The sequence below is a fragment of the Choloepus didactylus genome, chromosome 18, assembly GCF_015220235.1.
Source record: "Choloepus didactylus isolate mChoDid1 chromosome 18, mChoDid1.pri, whole genome shotgun sequence".
Classification (NCBI taxonomy): Eukaryota; Metazoa; Chordata; class Mammalia; order Pilosa; family Megalonychidae; genus Choloepus; species Choloepus didactylus.
In genome coordinates this window covers 54,099,156-54,120,080 of record NC_051324.1, presented here as the reverse complement: position 1 = coordinate 54,120,080, position 20,925 = coordinate 54,099,156, and positions in this window count along the sequence as shown.

Below are 20,925 nucleotides of genomic sequence, written 5' to 3'. Positions count from 1 at the left end.
TTATAATGGGTTCACACCCACAGAAACATGGTTTAAATTAAGAACAAGTCTAAATTGGGGTACATAATTCAATCTACCACAATGGCTAACATTTCAATATTTCAAACATCCTGTCTCATCAGGCCCTTGAGCACACACAACCAATCATACCATATGTTCCAGTTTGGAGATCAGAAAATAATCTTCATTCCTTGAAAGGGCATTTGAGAGGCCCCAATTCCCAGCCTCTTCAGCTTCCTCTACATCCTGCCTGCAATCCAGGCTCCATGGAGTTGCCTGCATGTTCCCTATGTCCATACCAGCCCTCTGGGCCTTTGCAAGGCTGTTCCCTCTGCCTGGAATTCCTTCTCCATCTCCTCTCCACAAATCTGTGTCCTGTGCCATCCTGAAGACCCAGAGGAACTCCTGCCTCCCACTGAAAACTTCCTAGCTGTCTGCAGCCTCCTGGAGTTCTTTCTTCTTTGAATTCCTGTGGTCTGACCCACACATACTCAACTCTGCCATCTCCTTTGAAAGAGTGTGTGTGTGTGTGTGTGTTTGGATGTGTGCATAAAAGATACTTGTACAGGTTCGGTGAGCACCGCACTTCTGTGGTTTCTTGGGCACAAGTCCTGTCTCCTCCATTGGACATTAAGGGCCTTACTTGCTGTCAGGAGCTACTGCTTAACCATCCCCATTATCCCCACCCCTTGCCATAGACAGCCCAGTCCAGAGACTCCTGTAGCGGGAAGGAACTGCAGTGGGATCTTGTCTCCTCCCTATAGGTCAGAAAGTTCTCAAGATGGAGGGTCCTTACATCCCTCCAGGAGTTTCTGCCCCATCTGCAGGTGTCAGGTAGAAGAGTGACAGGCATCTTGACTTATGATCTGTCTTCCATCTCCTCCTTCAGCTCCCAAAGCACTTCTTACTGCCTCTCTCCACATTTGGCTTCTGTCCTGAGCCAGTCAGCTCTGGGCCCCAGAACCAGGGCAAAGTCATTGCCATTGGCTCAGCCTTTCATCTCCAGACAAGTTTCAGGGGCCTGTGGCAGTGCCCAGGAGAGGAAGGGGCGACCAGAGATCACCACTCAGGGCAGCTGGGGGCAGCACTACTCTTTGAAGGAGCAACTGACCCTCCTCATTGGAATGATGGGGAAACCGAGGCCTTGGAATGGGACATGTCTTGGCCATGGTCCCACAGCATGTCAGTCTACTCCAGGAGCTAGTCGCCCATCCCAGGGGTTTCCTGGGCCCTGGCTCCAAGGTTGGCAGCAGGCAGGGGCTCCCAGTCGGCACATGGAGGTCCCCGGATGGGCCCCACAGAGGATGAGGGTGGAGAGGCAGCCTCCTGACCCCACAGCCAGGGCTGGGCCAGAGCTTCCACAAACAAAGTGATTTCCTGTCACTCGGCCCCTGGGCCCAGAGCAGCTGCTCCCTCGTCTAATTAATGACTCTGGTTCTGAGTCCTTGGTGAAGGGGATCATGAGCTGTCACTTCGCACAAGCCTCAGTGGAGCTTTCCATTAAGCATGGGCAGCCAGGAAGAGTCAACGGGGTGGGACATGCAGAGGGCGGCTGCACTGAGAACTGCCTCCCTGTTTGCCTCTCAGCCTCCTTTTTGCCCTTGCCATTTCTGAGCTCCTGGCTTCCTTCTCCTCTTGCCCCAGGCCACTGCCCCTTGCCTGCCCTTACAGGCCTCCTCTGCCTCCTCCCTCACCTGGCCCATCCCCTTTTCTGTCCCCTTCTCAGAGCCTTCCACTGACCCCTCCACCTGGAGGCTACCCAGCTCCCTGGCAGCCTGGCTCCAGGATGGGAGTGGGCAGGGAAACTGCCTCCTCCATCTACAGCTCACATCAAGGGCAGCAGTCCTGGGGCTTGCCCTGTGAGATCTGCCTAGCCCAGAGCCACAACACTCCCAAGACAGTTACTCTTAGAAATGGACACCTGGCCCGGAGAGGAGGTGTGTGGAGGTGACAGTGAGCAGCAGCCGGACTTCTAGAAGGCAGCCTTGGGGTGGTGAGGAAAACCTTCCCACCCAAACTCCATGGCAGCTGGTCAGTGCTGGCTGGTAGAGGTCCCTAGGGGCTGGGTTAGAGACCAAACAGCTCCACTGCTGGCCAAATGGACAGGTCCCAGGAGCTGAAGGATGAGTGCCCAGTAAGGGTCAGGGAAGTCCAGCTGGGACCAGCAGACATCTGAAAGGTTCCTACAAAGCACAAGGGCCCAGCAGAAAGCAACAGGTGATGGTCGAGGATGGGGAGTCCTTGTTGGATAGTCTTAGATTGTCAGTGGAAGGTGGTTTGGGATGATTACTTTGGGGTGGTCAGTTTGAAGGGATATTATAGGATGTTGGGTGTAGAGACATTGGCAATGGGTAGTCATGTTGGACAACTGGTGTTGGGAGGTTGTATTAGAGACTAATATTGAGCCATCAGGGGTGGCTAGTCAGTGACGGATGGTTGATATTGGATAGTCAGTTGAGCATGTGCCATCAGTATTGGGAGGTTGGGGCTGGGTCATGAGTGGCCAGTACTGGTGGTCATTGTTGAGCAGTCAATGCTGGTGATAGTCTTGGTTGCCAGAGTTAAGAAGTAATGTTGGGCAGTCTGTACTCGGAGTTTGGGATTAGGTGATCAGTTTCCATGCCCTTAAGTGATGACACCCCCCTCCCACTCCACATGGTGCCTGATGAGGGTTCAAGTAGCACTAAGATCATTCCCAGGTCCCCAAGCCACACCATGCTCTTTGCTTAGCCCAAGCAAATGTTCCTGATGCCCTGGGGCTAGGCTGGGGGCTTGATCTCCTGGGATCATGGTAGGCCATGGGAAGGTGGGTAAAGTCCTAAGCGATGCATAGACTGTGGGGGCTAGAGTGGACAGAGAGCTGAAGTGCTTATGGATGCAGCAGAGCTCCACAGGGGACTGGGGGCAGTGAAGCAAAGATGCTCATTGATGAATCGATTCCCATTATTGATGCTGCTTGGAGAATTTTTGAAAGAGGGAGCTGAGGGAAAGGATGGGGTTCTCACAGAGAGTCAAGGCACAGCCTGGCCACTCAGAATACAAATGAGGCCATCTGCTGTCCTGGACCTTCACAGCTTCCCCCTGTGGTGCTGACGGGATGTGGGGGCATGCACCCCAGACATTCAATGAGCTGCAGATGTGGATGTGGGGGACCCTGGGTAGGCAGTGAGCTGCAGCTCTTGAATGGAGCACACCAGCACTGGGCAAGCTGCAGACTGCAGGCAGATGTGCAGAGAGCATCAGGGTTGCAGGGGACAGTCACTGGGAGTTGGATCGGGGCTTCCTGTGAAGACAGTTTCCCAGAGAGCAGATTGTTTCCCACAAGAGCAAGTGGCCCTCCTTCAAGGGGCAGTGGGCTCCCTGTGCTAGAAGTGTCCAAGCTGAGTCTGGAAGACCCACTCTCAAGAAAGATGACCTCTGGGCACTCCCTCCCACCAGCCTTGCTACTACATTGTCATGAGGGGTCCCATTGGTCACATGAATGGTAGAAATTGACCATAACCGAACAGTGGTGTACGCATACTCACCAAGGGGACCCCAGGGTGTAGCTGCTGCATTACCATAACTAAGAGGCCAGGCAGGGGCAGAAGTTCCCACTTGGACAGAGCTGCAGCCATCCTGGAGCAGGTCACAGCAAGGAAAGTCCAGGATGACTCACTACTGTGAGGCAGGGACAGTGGGCTCAGGGCGGGGCCAATGCTAGAGCTTCCGGCACCATCAGATCACAGGGGCAAAGGCTGGACAGGGGTATTCTGATGGGGAGGCATGAACTCTGCCTCAGGTGGATGTCCAGTCTGATGGGGGAGACTCAAACCCTGCCCTGGAAGCCCCAGTCTGATGAGACAGACATAGTCTCTGCCTTGGGGAGACCCCTACTCTAAAGGGGTGATAGTGCCTGCCCCCAGAGTGTCCATTCCTTGGGAGGAAAACAAGAAGCAGATTGTCCCAGACCTGAAATAGGAGGCGGGAATATGGAGGCCACCACAGATCCAAGTCTGCTGCTGAGATGGGCTCAGGACCCAGGCATGCTGACAGCATCTCCAACTTCCCAGTGCTGGTCTAAATTCACCCACACTTGCGGTGACACTCCCCACCCCACCTTCTCCTGCCCGCTGCTCCAGGCTCCGCTCTGTCCCTGATGAATTATTGAGGATACTCAAACCAGCAGGAAGCCACGGCTGCTGCTCCCTGGCAGAGAGGCGGCCTTCTCCAGGTGGGCCTCCCTCCACCGTGCACACGTGCACACCACGACGCTAGGCTCCAGCCCCTTGTCCCAGGGAAAGCCGCACCTCGCCCAAGCACCCCATCCACAGAGAGTCTCCAAGGCGACTTGGGCTCAGAAGAAGAGCAAATCCCTCCACATCAATCGTGGGTTCTCTGCCCAGTTGTGGCATCAAATTGCTGTGTGATTTTAGACAAGTCCCTTTCCAAAGGCCAGACAAGCCCCAGGTCCCGGCAAGCACGGACCCCCTCTGAGCAGAAGGAGGGATCCAGAGCAGTCTCTGCTTGAATCACGACCGTTTAGCAGCCTGTGACCTTGGGCAACGACTCAACCTCCTAGGGCCTCGGTTTCCTGTAAAATGGGCAGAAGAGCTGAGCCTGCCTTCTGCGACTGTTGCAAAGATCAGTGAGATAAAGCCAGTATGGTGCTTGGCACACAGTTAATGCTTGGTCAATGTTATCTATGGCTTTCGTTGTTACATATGTATATATATGTATTATCTTCCTCCCAGCAGTGGTGACATCTTTGAGAGCCTCTCTCTGGACCCCGTTCCCTCTTTCCCAGGCAACTCTTCCACAGCTGGGCCTTCTGCCCAATTCTCGTCCCATATGGTCAGCTCCCACACAGCCTACCACCCCACTTCTGTACGCGCCACCCACCCTTGACCCCCTATTCCAGAGACAAGGCTGCTCAGCCCCCTCCCTACCCCCCTCTCCTGCAATTATGTAGAGCAAACAAGAGCAGCTGATGGGGAAGGAGCTGCTATTAGCTTAACCTTTCGGGATTGGAGCTGCTGGGAGGAGATGGGAGGTCCATGGGGAGGGGGCTTCCGAAGCAGGTGGGTCTGGGAGAAGGAAGAGGAAGGGAGATGGGGGGATGGAAGCCTGCTCTGAGCTATTAAGGGAAGGGTGCAGGCCCCGAAGAAGCAAGAAAAGGTCAATGAATGAAAAGAAGACACAGAAATGGAATTGAGGAGACTGGAACAAAGAAATAGGTAGGGAAGAGAGGGGAGACAGAGGAAATGTTGGCAAAATAAAGCCCCAGGTGGTGGTGCTGAGGGCTCCTTGTCATCCTCACCACGACACCCCTAGCTCCTCGCATGAAGTAGGCTGGGACGTTACACGTATAGACAGGTTCCCTTGGTCTGACACTATGGAGAGTCATAGAAGTAGTATTGCCAAAGCCACAGGGGACCTCAGACACCACGCTGCCCACTGGCCCAGCTCTCTCATTTTACAGATGGACAAACTGAGACCTAGGAAGGACTTTTACCTTTCCCAGGGTCATGGTGCAAGTTGGCAGAAACCAGGGTTAACTTTCAGGCCCCTGACTCCTGACCCTGGGCTCTTCCCTCCATGTCACCTCCCATCTATTCATCCATCCACCTATCCATCCGTCCATCTATCCATCCATCCATCCATCCATCCATCCATCCATCCATCACTTTGGGGATATGAGCTCTTGTTTAGCTGGAGTTGTATGGACAAACCACATTCCCACACTGAAAGAGCTCAGATCTTGTGGACATGACACATGTAAGTAAGGAAAAAAAACACAGGGTGGAAAGTGTGCTATAGGAAAACAAAGCTCCCACTGGACAGGACACATGATTGCCTCTCCATAAATTTATAGTTATCATTAGAGTGTGTCAATATGTTCAGTGAGAAAATACCTCCTTTGGGGTAAATCAGGAAGGCTTCAAGGAAGAGGTGACTTTGATCCGGGGCTTAAAGGAGGAACTGAAGGGAGCTTTGACAATTGGAATTTTCCCTGCAGAGCCAGGTGCTAGTAGAAACTGGGGGTGCAGGAAGGCTCTAACTTTCCTTCTTCCTTTATCCTCTAAAGTTTTGGGAGGGAGAATGAAGCTGGGGTGCAAGGAGGTGGAGAGGGGAGACCTTGGCTACATGCAGGCCTTTCCCTTCAGAGGTGGGAGGGATGACGGATGGGGCTGGCCCTGTGAAATTGGTCAGGAGCTAGGGAGGGGGTTGCCGAGGTGCTTGGGTACCAGAGCGGGGCTTCTGCCTTTCCTCCTGGGTCTTGCCTGCTTCCTTCATCCCCTGCTCAGGTGAGCTAGTGGGGGCGGGCAGGAGGGGTGCGGGAGGGAGGCAGAGATCTTCAGGAGGCCTGGGCAAGATCTTCTTCCTGACCTCGGCTTGGCCAAGCACCAAGACTCCCCATGACCCTTCATCCTCCAGCCTGCTCAGGGGGCTGAGGGAGGCAACGGGGGGTGGGGGGGCTGCGGAGGGGAGACCTGACTCACGCTTAGCCCACAGCCTCGGCGAGACAGCAAGGAATATTTTTAGGAGCTCATTAAACAGGGAAGAAAGAAAAGGAAGGGAAGGAAGGAAGACGAGGATTATGCATTATTTTTCATCCAAGTGACAGCTCAGAGCATCTCCACTGGAACTGTCATGCAAAAGAAATGGCATGTCTAATATTATTACAGAACGGGAGTGTGCGTGCGTGCATGTGCGCACACGAGTGCGTGTGCCACCGGCGTGCAACGCTGCAGGGTGGGGGCCCTCAGGTGAGCAAGGGTGAGTCTGTGTGTGTGGCCCTGGGAGAGGTCAGTGTGCCTGAGAGCAGCAGTGGGGGGCGGGGGGCCGCGTGGGTATGAAGTAGCTGGCGTGCAACTGCGTGTGAGGAGCTGTGTGACTGTAACTACGGGAGAAACTCTACGAAACTGTGCGTAATGGGGCGTGCAGACTGTGTACAACTCTGGGTAATTGAGTGTGTATAACTCTGGGTGCGTGAGGCATGGCTGGAAAGCGCGTGCCCCCGGAGCTGTGAGGGGCGGGCGTGGGGGTGAGGGGTACCTGGGAGGGATAATCACAGGTGAGGGAGCAGCAGATCATGTGGCTGTGTCTGGTGCCCAAGTAGGGTGGGGGAGAGTGGGTGCCGAGGTGAGTCAGCCTCAACACCCAGGAGGCGACGGGGCAATGGGAGAGGGCGAGGGGCCCTGGGCCCACCTGCCCTTGCCCTGAAGGGAAGGGGAGCAGTGGCAAGAGGTGCCCCCAGCTCACACCTGCACTGTCCCTTGCCTGCCGGGCTGACCATGGGGCCAGAAGGACACTGCCCCACAACGTGAGTTCAAAGATCTCGTCACTTAGCCCCAGCTCTTTTGTAGGCACGTCACAAAGATCATCTCACAGGATTTTCAGAGCGGCAATTTCAAGTGGTAGGTGCCATCGTTATTCCCATTTTATGAGTAAAGTTCTCAGGAGGCTCAGGGAGGTTAAGAAACTTCCCTGACAAACAGAAGCCTGTAGAAGCCAAGCTCAGATTTGAATCTCTGCTGAGTCTCCATGGGACATCTTAGGGTTGATGAGCTGAGTGGAGGGTGTCAGGGTTAGGGGTGGGGTTAGTCAGATGCTCAACTGCAAGAGCTTGGGAGGACTTCCCAGGGCTTCTTTTGGGTCCCGTGGGGATCTGTCTAGATGGGAGGTGCCCAGAGAGTGTGGTGGAGAAGGGAGACCCTGGAGAGCTGGTGGGATGGGAGCGGGCCCAGCCACATCGGGTAAAGAGATTCGCTTCTGTCAGCGGCTGAGTTGTGGCGTGGGCCCGACTCGGTAACTAAAGCCAACCTCGTAAGTGGCTAATTGATTTCTGTTCCCTGATTAAATGTGCAGCACTTTACATGGCAGCAGAAGGAGGTCAGTGCTCCCCCCACTCCTCTAGCGCTGTGTGTGGAGAGACAAAGAAATTGATTTTCCAATCGATGCTCTGAGCAATGATTAAATGTTCTCTGCACAGCAGGCCTAATGAGTCCCCGAGGGGCGTGCCGGCCCTTTAATTAGAGGCTCCCACGGGGGTCTGGGGTAGGGGCTGCCCTGGAGTGAGGGGGTCCTGCCAGGGAGGGGGCCTCATCCCCAGGGATCAGTGGGCTAGGCCTCTGGGGGAGAACTCTGGCCTGAGAGATGCCATCTCTAGGGGCCCCTGGGTGGAGACCCTGTGGATGGGTCCCTGGGCAGAGCCTCCACGGAGGGCTCCTCGGGTGGGGAGACCTCTAACGGACCCCGGGAGGGAACCCTGAACTGAGTTTTCTTGGTGGGGCCTGGGCTAGACTAGCAGGGTTGGAAGCTAGAGGCCCCCAAGTGCAGGCACAGACCCGGCCATGTGACCTGAGCCAGGGCCCCCACCCGTTCCTGGCCTCCCTCCCCAAGGCCCCCAGCATCCAGGTGGCCAGCGGTTCTCCCCTCGGTCAGCCCCGCTCCTCCCTAGACGGAGACTCGGACAGGAAATGAATCCCGTCTAAGGGCTGCGTTTTCATTACCCAGCTGCCCCATTGGAGGAGCCGACTAAAGACTTTAGAAATTCAAATGAGGCTCTCGGGGGAGAGCGGGGCTTAAACATTCCCCTGCGCAGGCGGCTTTATTGAAGGAATAAACTATATTTGCAAAGTAAGATATTGAGGCTGTCAGTTTCTCTTAGGGATATAATGAGATCCTGGGAGGGAGGGAGGGAGAGAGGGAGGGAGGCTGACAGGACAGGCCTCCCAGAGGATGGGAGCCCCAGCCAGGAGCGATGGTGAGTTGCCCAGCAGGGGAGGCAGAGGCCCCCCTTTCGTGACCTCAGGCCAGGACTCGTCCCCTCCCCCACGCCCACTCCTTTGGGTCCAAAGGAGTCCCAGCTCCTTTGCCAGAGCTCCTGAGAGAGGAGGGGGCTGGTGTGGAGGCAGGCAGATCCGCATGGCTAGGCCCAGGAAACCCCAAGACAGCTGAATCCCCCAAAGCCCCTCACCCATATTTACCCGCTAGCTCTCCTCCCGAGCAGAGCTCTGCTCAGGAGGCAGCACCAGAGGCCCCAGTCAAGTACCCGGACCGGTGTCAGACAGGACCGTGGCTGCATCTAGGCTTTGCTATTTGCTAGATGTATATAACCTTGGACGAGTTACTTAACCTCTCTGTGCTTCCGGTTCCTCATTTCTAAAAAGGGGGTGATAATTATACCGACTTCATAGGGTTGTTACAAGGATTAAATGAATTATTACATCTAAAATATTCAGCATGTACCTGTTTTATTAAAAAGTGGGGGAAGAGGTAAAGGAAGGTAGTGGCAACCTCCTTCCCCCAAGGAAGCACTACCCTACTCTGACCATCCAAGATCCATCACCTCCACCTCTACCATGATCACCATCACAGACAGTACAAACACCACCATCCACTCCACTGTCTGTGGCCACCATCACCATCATCACAACCACAATCGCTACAACAAATACCACCTCCATCACCACCACCGCCATCACCACCCCCGTTGCCAACATCATCACCATCACCACTGCCATCATCATCACCATGACTCAGACACATAGCCTCCAGATTGAAGGAATGGTGCAGAGGGGTCAGAGGGAGTGGAACCGGGTGAGATGGGTCCCAGATGGCTTCCTGGGGGAGGAAGTCCTGGGCAATGCCTGGGCATAGCACTCTCTCTCCTCTTCCCTCACTAATCCCTGGTGAATCAGGCTGGGGTACCATTTTCCTGAGCAGGAAACTAAGGTCTAGGACCAGAAAAGGGCCAGGAGAGTAAGATGCCTGGACCACCAAGTTAGCCACCTCAGAGCTTAGACGGGGATGCATGTAAAGGGGTGCCAGTCCCTGTCCCTCCACCTCAATGCCAATCAGTCGCTGCAACATGGTTCCTGGGCCCAGGGAGGCCCACAGTCAGATCTGGAGGAGGAGGTATCAAGTGCGATGGGTCAGCTGGCAGCTGCGCCGTCTGTCACTCTCACTCTGAGGCAGGAGGGGGAGATTGGAGCTGACAATGTGCAGGGTCAGGAGGACAGCAGAGCCAGAACCGGCCTCCTGGGGCCTGAGGAAATCTTAGTTCTGGGCTTCTGCTCAGGGCCGTGAAGAGCAATGTGCTCGTGGTCCTTCAGTCCTCCTCACGGATGCCCTGGCTCTGGTGGAGGGCAGGCTGCTGAGGCCCAGGTGTGCAGGGGAACAGCCAGGCTCTGCTTCTAACTGCTGTGTGCCCTTGGGCAAATCACTTGACCCCCCTGGATCTCCAGTTCCCCTACTGTGAAATGTGAGTGGCATTATGATGGCATAGAGAAGGAACATGGGGCTAGGAGAGGAAGTACCCAGGGTTTAATACCTCTCCACACCTTATGAGCTATGAGTCTGTAGCCAGGTCACTTCCAATTTCTGTCCTCAGTATCCTATGACAATGAAGTGAGCGTCACAGAGCCTGGCACTTAGGAGACCCTCAGTGGATCAACTGAAACAGAGGCTCTGATCACACTGATCACCACTTCCACCACCTCTACCACCACTGCCACTGCCACCACTACAACTATCGCTACCACCATGACCTCCAGGTCCATCACCTACCACCGTCTCCACTACCACCACCACCTTCCCACCACTGCATACACAAACATAATAATTTAAAAAATGAGCACTAGAGAGAGGGGGGACAGGATGAAGAGACGGGCTGTTTCTCTGGAGTGCTCAAGTGGTCCAGGAGGCAAATCCAGGCTTCTCTACCCCCCACCCCACCCCCAGATAAGAGGCCTACCTCAGAGCGCAACAGACTGCTTGGGAGGGAGGCATGAGGCATGGAATCATGGTGCATGGAACGTTGGGTCCTCCTGCACTTCCCAACAACCCCTAAGCTCCCCCCACTGTGGGGAGGAAACAGGGACGAGATACCACTGGGGAAGGGACAAACAAAGGGTCTGGCATATATACTTCAACTTGATGCTAATGGTACCCCCAAGACAGGTGTTAACCACTGCATTTTACAGAGCAAGAAAGTGTGCCTCGGAGAGATGAAGTGATTTGTCCCAGGTCACCCAGCTACTGAGTGTCCAAGCCGAGATACAGTCCCACATCAATGCTCTCTGTACATTCCCAGATGGCCTGGCTGCCCGGGAGAACATCTTCCGTTTCTTCTTCTGCAGAGGGAGGATGTTGCTCCTTGGATGAGAGAAACATTCTCAAGGGTTCAGCTGGAAGAGTAGGACGCCTGGGTCTCCAGGATGGGCAGTCAGATGCTGCTCCCTAGTTCCCTGGGGGAATCACAGTTTCTCGTACAGGTTGGATTCTTCTATCAGCTCTAACCCCAGCATAGGCAAGAACCTTGTCTGGCTTTTTCACTGGGTCTCCGGTCCCAGCACAGGGCCTGGCACCCAGATGAGTAATGGTTGTTGAGTAAATAGATGAATGAACCCATGAAAGCATGAATCAATCAGGACGTCAGAGCCTGGGTGGAAAGCTGCACTGACGATTGAAAAATAGGCTCCCGGAAAACAGCAGGCAACTCAACTTTCCCTGCTATATATATATTTGCCTTTCTGATTTTATAGAAATGGTTGTTCCCAGATCTCAGAGCACAAACTGACTGATTGATGCCCTAGAACTAATACCCTGAGACAGACCCGAGGCGAGAAGGACAATTATTTAACACAGCACCCAGGGGCATGGTGTGTGGGAACATCATTCTTGTGCATGGGAAAGGAGACGAAAGAAAAAGTTAATGCCAAAACAATGTCTGGTTCCTCGTAGTGACTGTCTTCCCCACCCCCATCCCCTTGGCTGGAAGGTTCTGGATGCCAGGAGCAGAGAGTCGGCCCTTGTATCCCATGCCTGGCATCAGGGGCCAGGAGCCTGGTCAGCACTGCCCACCTTTCGAGGGGAAGGGTGTCCAGTTGCACTCTCCCCCTGCTGTGGCCCTGGAAGGTAAGGGCAGCCAGGCTGATCACTGGTCTCATCTGGGTCCCTGTGGGTGATGAGATGGGCACTGATGGGTGAGCTGGCAGCCGGGCCAGAGTGGTACAGCCAGCAGCCCTGGGCACTGTCTTTTCTGCTTGTCACCACTCCCGGCTGCCCAAGCAGCAAAGCAAAGCCACAGTGACAAGATCCAGAGGGGAGAGGCTCCAGCTGGGGGGTGGTGCTGGTTTCAGAGGCCACTGGATCAGCAATGTGACAGCTTCTTATCTGGGGGGAGGGGGCCTTCTGTCCCCAGCTCCTGCCCCCTCTGCCTCAGCTCTTGTCAGTCTCCATTTCTCCAGCTCACCTTTACCTCTGTCTTGCTTTCTTTCTGGGCCGATATCAGCTCCGAATGGCCCTTGGTGCATACCTCCACCTCCTCGTCCTCTTCCTCACCCCCGACATCAGAATCCATTTCCTCCTGCTGTGCACACACACACACACACACACACACACCATCACCACCACCATTACCAACACCACCACCATCACCACCACCACCATCCCAGACAGGAAATAGGAGGTTTCCTCCCAAAACCTGTGATTAAGACCTGTGGGGAGTTGGGGGAATGGCTGGGATCTGGGCCTCCAGTGGGCTGTGAGTGTGAACGGGTGTGTGTGCAAAGATGTAAGCATGTGTATATGAGTGTGCACATGAAAGTGAATATCAGTGTGGATGTGGGGGGTAGAAGATGTGCATGCACATTCATGAGCATGACAGTGAATGTACATGAGTGTTGAAAGCATGTGTGTGACCGTGGGGGTCAGCATGCAGGTGAGTGGGGGTGACAGTGGAAGGATCTGAGTGGCTCTGGGTGTGGAAGCAGAGCCCAGGGACAGAAGGTCCAAGGCATCCTTTGAGCTTGCATTTTTGAATGTGGAGGCTGATGGCCCCATGCCTTACTTTCTCACCCCTCTTTGTCATCCTGGGCTCCCTCAAATCAGGTCAGAGTGTGAGGAGGGGGGAGCGAAGCTGCTGAGCTCCAGGAAGGGCCCCTGCCCACTCCTCGGGCCTGTCAGCCACTGATCTGTTCCATGTTCCTATAAATATTTACAAATCCCAGCTGCTGAGGAGCAAGACATCCTCTGCCAGCTGGGGCTCCCAGCCTGGAAGCTGTCGGGGAGGGAAACAGCAAGCACGGAATGTGGAGGAGGGGAAGGTGGAGCTGCACTGGGGGCAGTGGGGATCCAGGATTCCTGGTTTTGCTGGAGGTTAGCCTGGGTGCCCCACTTTGTCCACCTCAGGAACTGTGGGACCAGAAATCTCATCCAATCCTCTGCCTCAGGAAGCCCACACTCTCCTACTGAAGAAGAGAGGGGCGTCCCTCCTTTACAGCCAACCTCCTGCCTCCTATTCATGACTCTCAATTTGGGGTTAAGGGGGGTCTTCTTACTTCTTCACCCTGAGTCACTGAAGGGTATTGTCTCTCTGAACTCTATCTTCCCTAGGACACCCTGATAAACCTGTCTGGGTCCTTCTAGATTGGAGACTGAAAGATATTCAGCTCAGTGAACCCCTCTTGCAGTCCCTAACAGGAGCTAAGGCATTTTCATCTGGCCTCACCCCACCCTCAGCCCTGTCACTTCTGGAGCTGGGCTGGTTGTGGGCACCTAGAGGAGAGGGAGGTAGACAGCACCTGTGGAGAGGATGCAGTCCATCGACATCAGGGCCCAGGCTGGTGGTCAGGCCCCCTGCTCAGGCAGGGATTAACAACTGATTACTGACCCTTTGTACCCAGTGTCCAGTGCAGTGTCGGGCACATCACAGGCCCTGGGACATTTGTGTGGAGTCATTGGTCTTATGTCTGGATCTCCAAGTCAAGCTTTTCTAGTAGCATTTGGTGGCAAATTCCAATCCCTAGTCCCAGAAGGTACATGCCCGAGGGGTGGGACCAGGAATCCTGCATGCCCTGGACCTCCCAGCTTGGACAAGCCCAGTACAGGTACAGGAACACCTGACACTGAGTGGAATGGCAACTCTTCCCCTGCCTTGGGTAGAAAATTCAGATTTATTCATGTTGGCCCCTCCTGGCACCTGTGGGACTCCTCTTGGCCTTGCCCAGGTAATGTCCATACTGTGGCCTAGGTGTGTCCAAGAAGTCAGAAACTGGAAAGGCCCTGGGATGGCCCAAGGGAACCCTAAGACATTACAGAGCTCCAGTCTGAGTGAGACACCCAGATGGGCACCAAAATCAGGCAGGCAGGGGCTACTGCTCTCTCAAAGGGTGGAGGAAGATGCCCAAGCCAGCTATTTTCATTAGGATGGGGGGGGTCTAACCATCCCACTTTCATAAGATGAGAAGAAAAGGCTCGGGGTGTCACTCAAATCAGTCAATTTCCTTGGTCCAAAGCTGTGAGGAGGTGGAGGGGGAGAAGGCACTGGGCAGGGCAAAGAAAGGGGCTCAGGGGCCAGAAGCAGGAGCTTTCTTTGGCAAAAGTCAACTCACCCCACCACTGAGGAAACCATGACCTTCTCAGCTGCCAGGGTGGAAGAGCAGGGACTGGGGAGGAGGGAGAAAGTGGAGGACAGTCTGGAGCTGGCGGGCACTCAGCAAGGGTTAATCAGATTCCTAAAATAGCCAAGCAGGAGCCTAAGCCAGCTGGCTAGTGCCGCTCCCAGAGAGTGGATCTATAGCGGGGAAAAGTCAGCCCTCTCTGGCCCACTGCCTGCTGCCTGGCTCTGGCTGCTAATTAAGCCTCCCGCCCCACCCTCCACCAGCCCCCCTGCCCTAGCGGGGGTGGAAGAGGGCAGCTAGGACCGGGAGTCCTCTGGCCAGACATGCCCCTGGCCTGGCTCAGAGATGGGCACAGAGATGGACAGATTGGCAAAGTGCAGGCCTTGAGGATGAGATCAAGGCTGGCAGGACAGATCAGTCAAGGCCCCCCAATTCCACACAGGCATGGTCAGCCATTGTAGGGCAGGGACCCCCAGGAAGCTCATCAAATGACAGCTTCTCCTGGCTCTGTCCTCCTCCACTTTGGGCATCCTGGGGTAAGTTTAGAGCAAGGGAGCCCCTCCAAGAACAAACCACAGCTGTTTCAGGGGCAGGACCAGCTTCATAATTTGCAGGGCTCAGTGCAAAATGAAATGTGGAGCCCCTTATTTAAAAACTTATTAAGAATTTCAAGACGGGGACAGCAGAGCATTAAACCAAGGGGTGGGCCCTTCTGAGTTCAGGTTACATGCCCATGGAGCTGGCCGGCCCTGTTCAGAGGCTCAGTTTAATGACTATTTACTAAGAACTTACTGCGGACCAACCCCAGGCAGGGCTCTGCCACCTCAAAGATCCCCACGGAGTCACCCCTGTCCTCAGATATGTGGAGATGAGGGGCCCAAAGACTCCTGTCTGAACACGGAAGCGGGGCTGGGCCACCCCCAACCCTACCTTCTAGGGGTTCTCCAAGGATATTGCTGCAGCCACAGATCTGACCCCTACTCTCAGGTGTCAGCCTCTTTGAGCCCCACTCTCCACTCCCAACCTCAGGGGGGCTGAGGGGACCACTCAGGAGAGAGGCAAGTGGTCAGCCCCTCCTCCCTCCCCTCTTCCCCCTGACCCCCACCAGTAGAGTCCTAGAAAGAGCTCCAGGCAGTTCCCACCTGGCTCCACCTCCTAGAATGGGAATGAAGGAAGAGGTTTCTCTAAGAAGGGGCAGGGCTCCCAAAGAGGAAGCTTTCCCCAATCATCCCGGGGAGCGGGAGCCTTTTTCCTTGCTGTCCTCATCCTCAGACCAGGGAGGTGTCTCCCTCAGAACCCGGGAAAGCCAGCTGCTCCTCACCAGCACCTCTTCCCCCTCTGCCTCCCTGCCTTCCCCCTTGTGCCTGGGAGCTGGGGTGGGGTGGGGGGCGGAGCATGGGTCTGGAAGGTTCCAGGCTGTGGGAGGGGGCAGGGGCGGGGGCACGAGGACCTTGCTGGCCTGGCCAGGCCTTCTCCCTGCTGCCTTTGCAGGAGGCTCAGCATAATTGCACTGCCTGTCACTCCCGCGTCCTGCTATCTGTCTCTCCGGCTGACCCCGTGCACCCGCCATTATATTGGTTCCTGTTGGGGCTGCAGAGCCTCATTACTTATACATGCAGCTGGGAGACGCAGCCTGGGCGGAGGGGAGACTGCCCGTCCAGTCAGTTCTCCCCCACCGCAGCCAGGGCCGTTTTCGGAGCGGCTTCCCTGTGGTGGGAGGCAGGCGGCTGCCTGTCGGGGGGTAAGGGGGAGGCCCAGGCCCCGCAGGTCCCTGGAACCCCCCAGGCACAAGGCCCGGAGTTTTCTGGTGAGGGAGAAATGAGGAAACCTGCCTATGACCTGGGTGCTGGGCTCTGCCCCCTCAATCCCACATTCTCCTCCTCAGGAGACGGGGCTGGGGGAGGGGCTCCTGGGGAAGGTCCCCTCACCACCCTCTGAGACCCAGCCTGGTTCAGCCCACTGAGGTGTGACACCCCTACCCCAAAGCACAACTCAACCCCCGTTCTCCCCCTCTTTCTGAAACAATGTCCTCCTTCCAAAGGGGGGTGGAAAATTATGGGGGCTTTCCCTATGGAGGATGTGGAAGTGTCCAAGTTAAAATGTCATGATGGGGTTTTAAATATTTCAATGGATGTCAATGGGGAATTGTCTTCACGGGAGAATCACAGCCTCTCGGAGCTGCCCAGGACAGTGGCCCAGCCCAGAAGAGGAAATGGAAGCCCCAAGACTTGATGAGACCCCCCAAATTCATGAGGCAAGTGGGTGGGCTGACTGGGCCTTGAGAGCCCATTTTGCCTGGTGGAGTCCAGCAGCCCCATCCTGCCCAAGCCAGGGCTGTAGACAAGTGGCTTCAAAACAGAGACCAAAAATATGCCTTTTATCCTTCTGTCCCTGTATCTGAGCTGGTCTTCCTCCGTGACGTTCCTTTCCATGCTTTCCCCACCAGGGGACCGTTGAGCCCAGTGGCCTGGTGTAAAGCCCCTACCCGGAGTCAGACAGACCTGCATTCAAATCCTCACTTTCCCTTTTTTACCAGCAGTGTGATCCCAGGCAGGTTAACCTCTCCCAGCCTCGGGGTCCTCATCTACAACATGGAAATGATAATGTTTATTCCTTAGACTTCTGGTGAGGGCTAAATGAAATAGAGTATATAAAGCATCTAGCACAAATCAGGTATCCAGTTAACGGCAACAACATTCATCCACCCTTCATGCATTTAATAACGTTTCAAGAGCCTTCCAGAAACCTCTCCCCCTTCTACCCCATCCCATCTGTCAAGTCTGCCAGTTCTGCCTCCTGCCTTCCCAGGTGAGGCCACCGTCAGGCCACCTGGACCACTGCGACTGCCTCCTACCTAATGTCCCTACTGCCACACCACTGTTATTCTGTTTTATTCCTTCCTTCACACAGCAGAGTGATCCCTCTAATCTGAAAAGCCTGATATAATCACTCACTCACTTAAAACCCTTCAATACTTTCCTATTACCCATACTATGAGGTATCACTCCCTCCTCCACCTCTGGTGGCCATCCTCTTCACCTTGCTGACTCTTCTTCTTTCATCAGGGTTTAATGCAAATATCACCTCCTCCAGGAAGCTTCCCATGATTTTCTGTCTCCAAATGAGTTTAGGCTACACTGCCGCACATAGCACCCCATACACCCCACACATTCCCAGGCAGTGCAGGTGTCAGGCTGGATATCAATTGCTTATTTAGTTGTCCAGCATCCTGTGATACGCTGTAAACTCCATGAAGTCAGAGCCTTTTCTTGCTCATCACTATCCTGTGCTAACAAGAGGTGTGGTGAGCAGTCAATTGATATGGGTTTGTTGAATGAGTGGAGGATGGATGGATGAATGGATGGATGGATGGACAGACAGGAGAAATGACACCTCCTCTGTAAAGTCTTCCTGGACTCCCCTGGGAAGGGAGTTCTTTGTGCTTCGTAACACAGAGTACAAACCTCTACCCAAGCCTTAGTTTCCTCAGCTATAAAATGGGGGAAATAATAGTACCTACCTCTCCAGGTTATTAATATTAAATGATATAAGCCATGTATATTATATGATATAAGCCATATAATAGTTCTTAATCCATGATAATAGGTTGTTAAATTCAAATGGGATAATCCAGGTAAAGTGCTTAGAACAGGACTTTGCACTTAGTAAGTGCTCAATGTTAGCTACAAAGATTATCATAGCATTTATCACTTCTTTCGCCTGTCCCTTGCTAAACAGTAAGCTTGGGATTACTGCTCAGGCCTTCCTCATTTTTGGGCACACCTCATAGTGCCTAGCTTGGTGTTTTCAGTAAATGTTTTCTAAATGAGCAAGTGAATAAATGAATGCAGATTTGCCAGCCAGTGAGTTAGGGCATGCCCCACCCCCCCATCACTCACAAACCCAGATACACATCAACACAAACACAGTCTCTTACACATTCACACCCACTCATACTCATTCAAAGAACCTCCAAATGCCACAGAACAGCCACCCCGTTTTCTGAAGTCAGCCATGCATAAATAGCCTTACCTACTTCCTTGCATCCTCCACACACCACCCCAACACCGACCATCCCTTCCCCACCCCTAGAATGATGGGGGCCGTAGGAGTCTGTCAGCCACACAAAGGGAGCTCTCATCCTCAGGAAAGAAAGCAAAGCCAAACCTTCAGCCCCCACCCCGGCGGCCTCCCACCTACTGAAAACTTGGGTCCCTGGTTTTGGCAGGTGATTGCAAAGAGGTCTGGGAGCCAGGAGTTCTGGGAGTTCCTTCCTCACTCATCTAGTTCCCTCTCTGAACCCGGAAGCCGTCTCTTAGCCGTCATTTACTGGGGGCATAATGAGAGTGAGATACTGATCCCAGGGTTTTACGTACATTACAGTTCATTGAATCCTCACAAAAACCTTTTCTTACAGAACAGGACAGTGAGGCACCCTGAGGTTGGGTGAATTCCCTAAAAATTGAAATGCAGGTCTCTAATTCCAGAATCTTCAACCACTAGGCTTTACAGAGTTTGGGGTGGGGGTGATTTGGGGGTCTAAGGCAGCACCAGCCTCCCAATTAGCCAGGCCTTCATCTCCCGGGGAAAGGGGGTTCCTGAGCCCCAAGGGGGCCCACACAGGGTGGTGGTCTTGGGAGGGTTGTCTGTCTCCTTCTGAGCCTGGGCGTGGCGGGGCCAGGGGCCGGGGCCTGGAGAGCCCGGGGCCTGGAGAGCCCGGGGAGGTGCGAAGCCGGTGGCCCAGGCTCGCGGGCCAAGATGGCTGTTAATTAAAGTGCTGGCACCAGCTCCTCTCTGCAAAGTTTGAAGCCGTTATTTTCCACTCCAGCGAAGCGGGGAGAATCCGGCTGGGCTGACAGAGACGCCACATCGCGCCAGGGGAGCGGGCGCTCTTTTGGGGCGGGAGGCGGCGCCTCGCTGTACAGCGCGAGCCTCTCGGACGCGCGGGGCGCGTGCTCCCGCCTCCTCCTCGGCCTGGGGCTGCCAGCTGCTGTTTCCCCGGAGGCCTCAGGAAAGGCTGCGGGTGGCCGACGAGCCCCCAAGGCGTAACGGAGGAGGGGCCCGGGTGCGAGCGTACCAGGCAGAGGGAGTCTATACAAATTACTATGCACGCGTCCCTCGGGTCACCTGCCCCGTCGCTCTTAGGGGGAAACACGTACTGGGGAGACCGGAAGCCTGCCTGAGCCGAGAACCCAGACTGCTCTTACTGAGCCTGGGGAGATCTGCGGCTTGAGCCCGTCCCCCTGCACTTAACACCTTTCTCCCTTTGGGAGTAAACCGAACCTAGAGACCTCAGTCGCACTGAGGTTGGAAGAGCTAGGAGCCAGGCTGCCGGTTTGAATCCTGGCTCCACTAATTATTAGTTGTGCAAATTCCTTAAAAACTTCCCAGAGCCTCAGTTCTCCATCTGCAAAATGAGAATGGGAGGTGGGTTTTACCTCTTTGGATTGTTGTAAAGATCAAGGGTGATCAGGTATGTAAAAGATTCAACACAGGGCCTGGGACACAGTAAGCCCTGGATAAATGTTATTTATTGCACTTTTTTTCCTGCTCCCTCCTTGGTAGTGGTGAGCAGTCTCTATCCTGGTCTCGGGTGTCAGCGCTTGGAGGGTTTTTTCTCACAGCCCCCCATTTGATGCACCTTTCCTCTTTCCAGCTGTTGGAAAGGCTAAGCCATCTCGATGGTGGGTAGAGAATGCCAGAGAATTCTATGGACTGTCCTATGGGTCAGCAGGGGGACAGTGTGAGCACGGTAGAGGCTTCTAGGAGAAGGAGACCAGGCCTGGCTCGGAATGGCAGAGCCCTCCCTGGTGGACTGGTTAAAAGGAAGTGGAGAAGGAGCAGTGGAGCTGCATGAGCTGGGCCTCAAATAGTGTGACAAATATTTTGATGGAAGCAGACACATTTCAGTTTATGCAACCTAAACACTTTACTGCACTTGAGGAAGAAGAAAGCCTCACACAACCTGATGAGAAGAGTTAGGGGGCTGCCTAGGCAGGGAATAAGGGGAGTAGCTGAGGAGTTTGGCTAGATCAACCCCTCCTGGAGGTTGGGAAAAGGAGCCACCACCCGGAAACAGCTTCTTACTGGTCAGAATGGAGAAATAACATGGGGATGCCCACCTTCTGAAGATCACCAATTTTCCCTCGTCTATAAATAGGGATAAAGGGGGTGATAAGAGGAAGATGGAGGAAAGGGACCCCAGGAAAAAGCTGCCTGGGCCTAGCCTGGAGTTCGGTGGGGAAGGGGCTGAGGGGAAAAGGCGGTGGAAGATCTTGCCCCTCCGAGGGGAAGGCAGGTCCCAGGAGCAGTCCAGAGCCAGAAAGGAGGAGGGAGTGGCTGGGGGCTGCTCAAGTACCACAGCCCAGGCCTATGCTCCCGGTCTGCTCTGCGAGGCCTGAGTGCGGCTTGGCCCCCCTCCCCTATCCTCCTTTTGCCTTCCCCTCTTGCCTTTCATAACCCTCTTCTTTGTCCTTCCTTCTCGCTCGCTTTCTGTCCTCCCCTCAATAGCTCTCTGTCCCCTGCAGACCCGGGC